Source organism: Petaurus breviceps, unplaced genomic scaffold (assembly GCF_028583685.1).
Source record: "Petaurus breviceps papuanus isolate PSGF00001 unplaced genomic scaffold, PetGlider_PUasm1.0 225, whole genome shotgun sequence".
NCBI classification, from domain to species: domain Eukaryota; kingdom Metazoa; phylum Chordata; class Mammalia; order Diprotodontia; family Petauridae; genus Petaurus; species Petaurus breviceps.
Window position 1 is genome coordinate 12,407,590 of NW_027185889.1, and position 12,603 is coordinate 12,420,192.

Sequence of the window (12,603 nt, forward strand, 5' to 3'; positions counted from 1 at the left end):
TGGAGAGAGGTAAGGGAGGAAGAAAATTTGGAACTAAAAAAAATTTTTGGAAACGAATATTAAAAATTGTCTTTACATGTGTCAACTGGACCAAACTGGCATCTAACTGATGGATGGCTAGAGCCAAATAGAGCAGGTTAGAGACAGGAGAATCAGGAATCAAAGAGAAGTTTAATTTCAAAATAAGGGAAACAGCTTTCAAGCAAAGACACATGTGACAGGGCCCCTGCCCCTAGTAGATGAACGGAGGGAAGTGTGGGAAGATCTCAATACTTATACCAATGGCTACACATTGAGCTGTAGCCCTACAAAAAGTATCTATTACAACGAGACAAGTTTGATTCATAGCAGGGCTTCATGACCAGAACATGGATATAGCCGTGCATGTCTGAGCTCAGAGAACACCTAGTGCTGGTCAAAGCAATACAATAATTATGTGATTTTGCCAGAGGGTAAGATCATCCAGAGGATGCTGGCTTGCCAGTCCTTAGCTCTGGAAAACAGGGTGTCTCCTAATATCTTGACATGTAATTAGAAAAAAATAAAATACTATTTTTTTTTTTAAAGCAGGCTGCACATATGAAGTTGCTTTGGAAATCACTAGAATCAGATACTGGTTGTAAACCATTCCAATTACAAGCCCGTATTTTATATTGAATGCAACAATTCTATTTTGAATCCAAGAGATAGCAATTAGTGTTATTACGAGCTTATAAAACATTCCCAGCAAATAAATGGGCCAAATAGTATTGATCTCAGCCTGTGACAACAGGTTGAATTCAGAAGAGCAGCCTAGAAAAGCTTTCTGCCTAGTGCATGATCCTACATGGGATGATTCACATCCTTTAGCTGGCTTTCCTTTTGGATGTCCCACTGTTCACCAGTAGGATGCAGGAGAAGCAGATGAGATCACAGATGGAGATGTGAAAGGGACCTCAGGGACACTCATTTTACAGATAAGGACAAAAGAAATGGTTTGCCCAGGGCAGGTAGCAAATGGCAAAGGTAAGATTTGACCTCTGATCTTGGCACTCCATTTTTAATGCTCTTCCTAATAATAATGATAAAACTAGCATGTATATAGTACCTACTATGTGCCAAGCACTATGCTAAATGCTTTGCAAATATTATCTCGTATGATCCTTACAACAACCTGAGAGATAGATTTTGTTATTATACCCCATTTTACAGGTGAGGAAATTGGGGCCAGAGAAGTTAAGTGACTCACCCAGGGTTGTAAAAGCTAGGAAGTATCTGAGGCTGTATTTGAACTAAGGTTTCCTCTATCCTCTGAGGCACCTAGCTGCTCAACTGATATTCATATGTCCTCTTCTGGAGAGCTGGGATTCAAACCCATCTCCTCTTAACTCTAAATCCTGAGTTCTTTTCCTCATATTATCTTGTTTTTATCATTCCCACAGATCATCATGAATGAGAGAGCATTTGTTAAGCATCAGTTATTCTATGTCAGGCACTAGGAATACAAATTCAAATAGCCTTTGCCTTCCAGGAGCTTACGTTCTGATTAGAGGGGAAAAAACCCCAAGGCATCAGAGGGCTGGGAAACCAAGGGAAGTCATGGGAATGGAACAGTGGATTTTCCAAAAGCGATTGTGGTTGCTTGGGAGGTGGGGAGAGAACAGAAAAAAAGCTCTCTGGGATGGATAGATATGAAGCACCTACTGGAGTGTACTTGATATAATGGGCTAGGTGAATTTTCACGCATTCACCAGAGCAGGTCAGCCCCTGGACAGAGTGCTCAAGCTAAACGAATGAATTTTCCTAGGGAAGCAGGGTGGGGGAGGGGAATGGATTCTGAAGGTCTAGCAGAGATCTGACTATACCTGTTAATTAATTGATTAGGTCAGTGGACAGAGCCCTTGTCCTAGAGTCAAGAAGTCCCTGAGTCCTCAAGACTCAGACACACTATAACTGTATGACCCTGAGAAAGCTACCTTACATCTCTTTGTTTTTGTCTCCTCAACTGTAAAATGAAGATAATAATAGCACCTACCTCTCAGGGTTGTTATGAGTCTCAAAGAAGATAATATTCTAAAGTAGTTGGCATATAGTAGTAAATAAATGCTGGTTACTGTTATTTTTATCAGTAGGTTTTTGTTGGGGCAGTAAAGTGGCACCCTGCTTGAAATCAGGAAGACTCATCTTCGTGAGTTCAAATCTGGCCTTTAATTCAATAGGTCATCTTTAAAAGAGGAAACAAGAAGCAGTACCCCAGTTATAGTCAGGACATGCTATAATCCGCTTAAACCTACTCCCAAGGATGCTAAGTGATGAGGTATGGGCTCTGGGAGCCCCCTTGAGCTCTCTTTGAGTCCTTGAGGTACAGGCTCTGGGAAACCCCCTTGGACTCTGATTAAATTGTCTTATTTGATGAGGCATTAGCATGAGGCAATAAGCCTTACATCGTGGGCCCAAACCTCTGTTTGGCATTCCTCTGTTACTAGACTTCCCACCCTTGAACCTAGCAAAATTTCAATCCACCCTTGAATTGGCCTAGCCCGCCATTGTCTGTAGTCTCCAGGTAGCCTCCAGCAACTTTCCACCCTTAATCACTCATGGACCTCATTAACTCCTCCTGAAGACCCTCCCCAAACTCCTCTTCTAGACCATCCCTAGATTCCTCCGACAACCTTCTGTATATAAGACCCCATCTTGTCTCCATGTATGTGAGAGCGCCATAGAATGACCTAGCACAGACTTACTCTCTGTTCAATACTAGCGAACTTTTAATAAACATTACTTTTCTTTGGCTGAGAAGACTTGAGTAGAATTCATTCTTTTTGGGGTCTCCAGAGCAACCCTAACCTCTTTATGGGTAGCCTCTTCACTAAGGATTTTTATTTTCCTTATTAAATTATGAACTTAATCAACAAACAGTACCATTTCAATATTCAGAAATTTCCTGGAATTGCCTCCCTCTTTGTTCCTGCCTCCTGGCTCCCTTCAGGTCTCAGCTAATGTCCCACTCTTTTAAAAATTTTTTTGCAAGAAGTCTTTCCAGATCCCCTTTCATGCTAATGCCTTCCCTCTAAGATAATCTCCCATACTTCCTGCCTGTATCTTCTTTGTACATAGTTATTTGCATGTTATCTCCTCCATTAGATTGCAAACTCCTTGAGGACTCTCTCCCTTTTTGTATTTCCAGCCCTTAGCAAATGCCTGGTACACCGTGGGTGCTTAATAAATGCTTGTTGACTTGACAGAGAACAGAAAAGAATATTGAATGTGAAAACTTAGGTGTCATTTTCTTTTTTTTTACTTGTATATTAAATTGAACATGGTGGTAAACAAGCTATTCTGTTTGTATGTGTCCAGCAGAGCAAGTAAAAACTCTTCAAATTGAGGAAATAAATAGGATCTTCTCTGCCACTCTTTACCCAACAATCACAGTTAGCAAGGGGACTGTTTGTCACTATCATTGTTATTTCCTTCAACCAAAATACTTATGTTATATTTATAATAGCTTAAAGCTTCTATACAAATTACTCTTAGGCATGGCAGCTCCTGAAATCTCATGTTCAACCTCAAGAGAAAAGACTTGGGTTGGCTAAAGATTTCTGGCATTTCCGGATTTCTAGATTAGGGAGAAAAAAAATATATATAGGAGAAATATTAACTGTAATCTTCTACATCCCAGAGAGTATAACTAGACCGGAGGAGAAGGTACATGAAATAGATTGTGGCCTCACTCTGAGAGGCAGAATGTTGCAGTCTGAGGAGGGCCAGGCTTGGAATTAAGAAGGCTTGGGTTCAAGTCCTTCCTCTAACACATTTTAATTGTATGTACCTGGGTTAGTCACTTAGCCTCTCAGTGATCCAGATAATTATAAGATTATAAATTACTGTTATCTGTATATCTAGCTGGAGAGAGTTTCTCCATTAATAAGGTCACAAATCCAGATCTATTCAAGCCATTCCCAGCTGAAAACAGGGGTGAGATTTCCTTATAATTTAGAATTGGCTAATACTCTAGGTAATAAGTTTCCCAACAGTGAAGATCTTTCAAGACCAAAGAGCTTGGGACTAGTTGATCTGAGGTCCCTCCTAATCTGGGAAGTTTATGATCCTATATAGAATAATATCCTGTTCTTACCAATGCAGCTTCCATCTAGGCTATGGAATCCCAGGATGGCAAGAAATTCCATTTATTTTTTCCCTTTTCCTTGACTCTTTCCTTGTGTTTCATTCTCACCTTTTCTCTGCAGTTCCCATTGGTCATTGTCTTTTAGTTCCCACCAAAATGAGAAGGGAGAAAAAGATACCTTTTATCTTTTAAGTTTTCATAATCTAGGTCAGGGATGGGGAACATGCAACCTCAAGGTTGGATTCAGTCAAAGGACCCCACTTGAGGATCTAGAAGGCCATGTGGGGCCTTGAGGCTGCAGGTTCCTAACCCCTGACTTAGTATCTGTGAAGAGTTTTTTTTTCCTTTTTAATATTTTAACAAGCAATATTTCAATATATTTGGGTTTCCTTGGTAACCTTATATATTTTATTTTATGCATTTTAAAACATGACATATGACATTCCAGCAAAAGACATACAAGTAGCTATTTTTTAATTTTTTGCTGGTGAGCTAACAAATAATCACTTTCCACAAAGAGTCACAGGGGAATACTTGAGTGGTGTATGAGAAGCAAGCAAGATAGCACCCCTTTCAAAAGAGGTCCCTAAACTGGGGTCTTTGTTGTTGTTCAGTCATTTCAGTTGTGTCTGACTCTTTGTGACTCCATTTGGAATTTTTTTGCCAGAGATACGGGAGTAGTTTGCCCTTTACTTCTCCAGCTCATTTGACAGATGAGGAAACTGAGGTAAATAAGGTGAAGTGACTTGCTCAAGGTCACACAGCTAATAAATGTCTAAGGCTGGAATTTGACCTTAGGTCTTCCTGACTGCAGGCCCCAAGTCTATCCACTGTAAAAAGGTTAACAACTCCTGATCCAAAGAATCTTCCCTATATCAATGAAATCACAGCTCCAATCTCCATCTCTGTGGTTATCTTACAGCCCCCCCTGAGATAACGGCCATAGTTTTTGAGCTAGATGAAGTCATCTCATCCAGGGTCACACAAGTAATTAGGATGCACAGAGGTGGTATTTGAACTCATGTCCTACCAAAATCCTTCAACTCCCCTGCCCCCAATTAAGCATTCTGCCTTTCACCATCAAGAATCTGTAACTCCCCAGGGCCTGGGAATTCTGGTTCATCATTTTTCAGTATTTGAGCAAAACGGACAAGACAAGGCTGACATCCTAGTAACTGACAAAACCTAGAAAACCTTCTTTTCAAAACTGGGAAAGCTTCCTCTGGGTCTGAAGGAAGATGAGTAAGGTTTTCAAGGCAAGAGAAAATACTAGTTTCACAGATAAAGAATCAAAGACGGTTGATTAATAAAAGCATTCAATCCTACAAATTCCCTAGGCCTATTAGGTACTTTTAGAAATACATAAACACAGAAAAGTATGTATAATTTGGACAAGGGAGAGCTGATTATGGAGCATTCCTTAGCCGACTTTGCAGCCCAGTCGTTACAAAAGAAGACGAATAGAAGTTGCTTTCTAATTCTTTATGCCAAGCTCAGGGCCAGCCTGGGTAACAAGCCCTGTGTCTGAGATAAGAAAATTGTTTTAAAATTGTGCTGTCTCTGAAGGAGGCAGCCAAAAGTTTGAGAAGCCAGTGGGCCAATCTATGCCCTTCTTTCTCAAACAAGGAAAGGAAAAAAATACTTTGTCTTTTAAAAGGGAACTCCACCATAGATAAGAGTCATTCAATTAATTGCTCATTCAGAAACCAAAAAATGGGAGAACCTAGAAAGAAGACATGGTTAGGATCTGAAGAAATCCTTCCCGGCTTAGTGCAGTCGTGTCCTGAAAAGTATGAGATCTGGAGATCAAATGAGTTAATATTTGTAAAGTGCTTAGCACAGAACCTGACCCATAGTAAGCACTATATAAATGATAATTATTTAATATTAATTATTTTGAAATAATTATTATACTATAATATATTTTGTGTTTCATTATATGTAATATATATTATTATTATGAGACAGAGGAGCTGGAATTAATCTGGACCTCTGCCACTTAACTACCAGTATGAACTTGTGTTTGCCTCAGTTTTCCCATCTGAAAATGGGAATAATAATAGCATCTATCTCCCAGGGTTATCCTGAGGATCAAATGAGATAAAAATTATAATTATTAGCCAGAGGAACTAGACTTAATCCAGACCTCTTTCATTTAAGTACCCAGGTGATTGTGGGCAAGTCACTTAACCTCTGTTCGCCTCAGTTTCCTCTTTTGTCAAATGAGAGGATGGGACTACAAAGAACTCTAAAGTTCCTTCTAGTAGCTGTGTGGAGTAGTGGATGTAGCACTGGGTTTGGAATCAGGAAGGTCTGAGTTCAAGTCCTACTTTAGACACTTGCTAGTTGTGTGATCTTGGGCAAGTCACTTAACTTCAGTTTCTTCAGCTGTAAAATAACATAATAAAATGATAAGAACAACACCCACTTTCCATGATATAGTGAGGATTAAATGAGATATTTGTAAATCATTTTGCCAGGCACATAGTAGGTGCTTAATAAATGCTTTTTCCCCTCCCTACTAAATCCAATCAGCTCTTCTTGATGACTTTATTTGATAATCTTAATTTAGTTTAATTAAGGACACAATTAATTTAACCTTTATTTAATAATCTTACTTTATTTCAGTTATGTCCTATCCTTCTTGACTCCATTTAGGGTTTTCCTTGGCAAAGTTGCTGGAGTGGTTTGCCATTTCTTTCTCCAGCTTATTTTACAGATGTGGAAACGGAAGCAAACAGGGTTCAGTGACTTTGGTCATGTTTGAACTCAGGTCTTCTTAACTCCAGCTACAGGGCTCTTTCCACTAGATGCCCAATTAGCCCTTACTCAGCAATTTTGTAGTCTTAGAGAGTTGCTGGAGGCTTTGCAGATCAGTTAAATGCCTTGCCTAGGATCTCTTCTCCTTCCCCTTTATGTGTCAGAGGAAGAACTTGAACCCAGTTTACTAAGTTAGGAGGCTGTGGAAACAAAGACCAAATTTAAAAATACCTGCCTTTAAGAGCCGTGTGACTATTGGAGGAGACGGGGGCTTTTAACATGAACACAAAGGAGAAAATCCAAGTATGCACAGTATATGGAAGATTGCTACTAAGGAAAGGGGCTGCCATGAAAAAGGAATACATCTTAGAAGATGTGGGGGTAGGGACAGCCAGAGCAAAGTTGTGAGGGCAGGAATAGAGGATAAAGCCAATGGGACTAGAAAAGATCCTTAGGAAGAAAGGTGATTGGGAGCCAGATCATGGAGAGCTTTAAAAAGCCTGCTGGAGGGTTTTCTATTTTATCCTAAAAGTAATAGGGAACCATGGAAGATTTGAGTGGGAGTGTGGGAGCACCAGGTTTAGATCTGTAATTCAGGAATAGCCATCTCCAACTATGTGTGAAGGATGTGTTAATGTGACATGGTGGCTTCTAAGGAGTAAGGCTATCTTCCAGATAGCCCCAGCTCAGAGAAAAGACCACAGATTTAGAGCCAGGTGCTTGGAGATTATCCAGTCTAACCTCTGGTCCATAATGTTGGAATGTTTTGCTATGATAACAGTAATTATAATTGCTAATATTAGTATATAGTACTTTGAAATTTATAAAGCACTTTTTACATGTGTTTTCTCATAGCATGCTATCATCATCCCATTTTACAGATGAGTAAACTTGAGTCTTAACTTAGGTCATGATACTAAAAAGTGTAAAACTCAGGTCTTCTTGACTAAGACCAGGATATACTCTCTCTCTGTCTCTGTTTCTTTCTCTGTCTCTGTCTGTCTCTCTCCCTCTCTCTCTCTCTCCCCATCTCTCTGTCTCTCTGTCTCTCTCTGTCTCTGCCTCTTTCTGCTACCTCATGCCAGTGACTGGTTTCAAATACTATAGTATAGGATAGAATTTGGGCAGCTAGGTGGCGAAATAAATAGGTTTCCTGGGACCTGGAGTTAAGAAGACTCTTTGTGAGTTCAAATCTGGCCTTAGACACTTACTGGCTGTGTGACCCTGGGCAAGTCACTTCCCTCTTCTTGCCTGAGTTTCCTCATCTGTAAAGTGAGCTGGAGAAGGAAATGGCAAACCACTCTAGTACCTTTGTTAAGAAAACCCCAAATGGAGTCACAGAGAGTCAGACAAGACTGAAACAACTGAACAATAACAAAAAGATAAAAATTATACACAATCCTTTGAAATGCTCTGAAATTCACCCTTGCAATTTATGTCATTGCCAATTGGCATTCATATAATATTTCAAAATTATTCTCTGCGTGAAGACAAACAATAGTGTGCTCTCTCTCTCTGTCTCTCTTTCTCTCTCTCTCTCCCTCTCTCTCGTACACACACACACACACACACACACACACACACACACACACACACACACACCAGGACAAGAAATGGGGGGAAGGGGAGGAGGAAGGGCAGTAGAAAGAGGAGAAATTGAACCTCACTAAACCAGCCTGCAAATAACATACTTGTCACATTCCAAGTGCTGGAAATAAGTGTTCTAGCACCTTCCATGTTATTCTCACAACATGAGGTGCCTTAGCAAGTTAACAAGGTAATATCTGGGTTTCAAATATAAAGTGAAGATTTTTAAAAGTTATTAAATATGGAAATTGGCTCACTTAAAAAGGATAGCTTAAAAAAGCCATTGCTACATTACTACATAGATCATACATAAGGCACATTTCAGATCCCTGCTGGATACTCCAAGACAGGATATCCCCCAACAAGAGGTCACCCAGGCTCTGCCTCCTGAATTCCTTCAAGGACAGGGGACTTTCTATAGGAGAAGACACTAGGGTTCAATCTTTTTCCTCAGCCAATATCCATAAGTCTATTGAGTGATTATTATTAGCCAAATTATATAACCAAAGAAGGTCTGAATGCTCTACCCCAGGTCAGGCACAAATAGTCCATATAAATATTTGGTGTGGATTCTCTAAATTTGCATTTCTTTTGAGCTACTTCAATTCTTTGCTCATAAAACACAGTGCCTTATGATTAGAGATAGGGGACTAGATTCATGATTTCAAGGAATGTCCAGATGAAATATTTTTCTTTAGATGAGAGGACCTTTGAAATTTGTAGTTTCAAGAGGATTGCCTAAGGGCAGCTAGGTAGAGCAGTGGATAGAGCACCAGCCTTGTAATCAGGAAGACTCACCTAGTAGAATTGAAATCTGGCTCAGGCACTATCTGTGTGACCCTGGGCAAGTCACTTCACCCTGTTTGCCTCAGTTTCCTCATCTGCAAAGTGACCTGGAGAAGGAAATGGCAAACCAGTCCAGTATCTTTGCCAAGTAAATCACAAATGGGGTCACTAAGACATGATTGAAAATGACTACAATAAAGTACTGAGAAGTGACAGACGTGGTGAAACTTGACCCCAAATCTCTGAGGTCTAGACACTATCCACTATAATACAGTGTCTCTTACCTAGAAGAGAAAGATACTTCATCAGGCTTTCTACTTTCAGAGAAGAGAAAGTTTAGGTTATTGCTAATATTTGGAATAGAGATTTAGACTAGACCTGTGATTTCATTAGTATAGAGGACCTCTCAGTAGAATTAATTCATAGCATGAACACTCTTAGAGAATTGCCCCAAAGTTAAGTGACTTGCCCAGGGTCACACAACCAGTATGTATCAGAAGACAGACTTCAACTCAGGTCTTCCTGGCCTCAAGACCAACTTTGTATCATTATTTCTATATTATATAGACTCGTCTCTTGATGATATTAACATTTCTGATAGTAGCACTAACAAGTCCTTGTTGAAGTGAATTCAGTTGCCGGTCTCCTCCCACTAACACCTTTCTCCCATGTTTCATCTTGAAGAAAAGGTGATCCCAGGCTCTTATGTGAGCCAAATGCAAGTTCTCACAAGTCCTGCAAAGTAGGAAGACTTTGAGTGTAATCCCAGCAAGGGGCTATCTATGCATTTGCTGTCTGAGAACCAGTCTAGCAAAATTCAGAGACGCTCATAAACAGGTATTTAGCAACCAGGTGATACATATTTTCCATCCATGGTAACTCATGAAGACCATCTACTTACTCAAGGCACAGGAAGGCTAATGATGGGCCTTGGTATAGGGGGAGCCCCATAGATGAAGTCAGTCCTAGATCCAACCAACGGACACCTAACTGATGGCCACTAATGTAGTAGGGGCTGCTAGTCTAAGGAACTGTACCTGAGCCTGTCTGAATGAATTGTGCCTGTATTCTGATTCTCAAGGTCAATGTAAACTGTTGTTCTTCAGTTGTATTCGACTCTTTGTAACCCCATTTGGGCTTTCTTGGCACCAATCCTGGAGAGGTTTGCCATTTCCTTCTCTAGCTCTTTTTTATAGATGAGGAAACGGAGGCAAACAGGGTTAAGTGACTTGCTCAGGGTCATACAACTAGTAAGTGTCTGAGGCTGGATTTGAACTCACAGAGTCTTCCTGACTCTAGGCCTCGTGCTCTATTCACTGCACCACCTAGCTACCTCCCCTTTTTGTTGGTATACTAAGGTTAGGGCTTGTTCAAACATGATGGAAGGGGCAGTACTTTGTGACCCTACTCTCCTGTTTTCTTCTGTGGTGTCTGAAAGGCATGGTGGCAATGTAGATTGCGTTCTGGACTTAAACTCAGGAAAACTTGGTTTCAGATTCCAGCTTTGACACTTGCTAGCTGTGCAGCCATGAGCAAATCAATGGAGCCTCTCCAGAACTGTTTCTTTTATCTGTAATATGGGTATTTTAGTAATATTAGTATTACTTGTCTTATTGGGTTGGGAGAATTGAATGAGATAGAGTATACAACCCTTATAAACTTAGGGTTATAAATGCCAGCACTATATAAATATCATTTATTTCTAATTAATGTTCTGTACCTGGAAGCTAGGTACCATAGTAGATAGGGCAGTCAGGAAGACCTGAGCTGAAATTCAGTCTCAGACACTTACTAGCTCTGTGACTCTGGGCAAATCACTTAACTACCATTTGCCTCAGTTTTCTCAATTATAAAATGGATATAATAACATCAAATACCTCTCAAGGGTGTTGTGAGGATCAAATGAGATAATGTTTGTAAAACATTTATTACAGTGTCTGGCACACAGTAGGTGCTGTATAAATACTTATTCCTTCTCCCCACTTTCAGAGCAATTTTGTCAATGATAGCATTTCTTCCTATAAAAAAGTCATAATCCTATGTATATATTTGGTTGGGAATTATGATTTCAGTGTAGGAAACTCCAGGTACATACAGACTAGAGATCTGTTCATTTATGTCCTTAGGGAATTGGTCAAGATTCTGCCAGGTTAGAAGACTTCCAAATGGCCTGGAGGAGGGTGCTGGAACTCTAGACTTTTTTAAATTGAGGCTCACCCTCTCTTTATTCACTATACCATGCTCTCTCTCCATAACAGTCTTTACTTTTACAAGTACCACCTAATTTCCTTTCCTAAAGTAGGAATTGAATAATATAGCTTATCTCTCAGAGGTACAATGGAAAGAATTTTAGATCTGGAGTTAGAGATGGTTGTTGTTTAGTCATTTCAGTAATGTCTGACTCTTCTGACCGTATTTGGGATTTTCTTGGCAAAGATACTGGAGTGGTCTTGCCATTTTCTTCTGCAGCTCATTTTTACAGATGAAGAAACTGAGGAAAATGGGATTAAGTAACTTGCCCAGGATCACACACCTAGTAAGTGTCTGAGGCCCAGTTCAAATACCAGCCCTGTTCCAGGCATTTTATTTTCATTTATTCATCCATCCACCCACTAATTAATTAATTAACTTTATGTATCTATCTATGAACTTTTATAAAGGAAATATTTCCTTTAAATGGTATAATCACAAAATACATATTTATTCTACAATGTGTGAGAAGCATGATCTCACTTCCCTTTTGTACCACCTCATAGTCTGGGGAGGGGAAGGGAGTTAGACTCATGGTTTATCTCAGTTCCTATTAAGCAGTGGTGTCAAACCCAAATAGAAATGGGGGGAGGATAGGGGTAGAGGGGGTCACTAAATCATGTAGAAAGATTCCTGTAGTCTGAATACTGACTTAATTTTCTAATGTAATATTATCTATGTTTTATTAAATCCTTATTTATTTTGTTAAGTATTTTCCAATTATATTTAATTTGGTTCAGTCCTTGCTTAACAGTGTTGCTGGTCACAAGGTTTGTGTATAGAGCACAGTCCTCTGGGATTTAAAAAAAAAATTAAATTTATTTTTTTGGTTACATTTAAAATCCTGAACTCTCTGCACTAGAGAAGGCCACCATTTGATACACACACACACACACACACTATAGATAGATATAGATTAGGTAGATAAGTAGATAGATAGATAAATAGGTAGGTGATAGATTAGATAGATAGATAGATTGACAGATAAATAGATAGACTGATCGACAGATCAACAGACCGATGGATCGATGGATGGATAGAGGAGATAGATAGATAGATAGATAGATAGATAGATAGATAGATAGATAGATAGATAGATAGATAGATAGATAGAT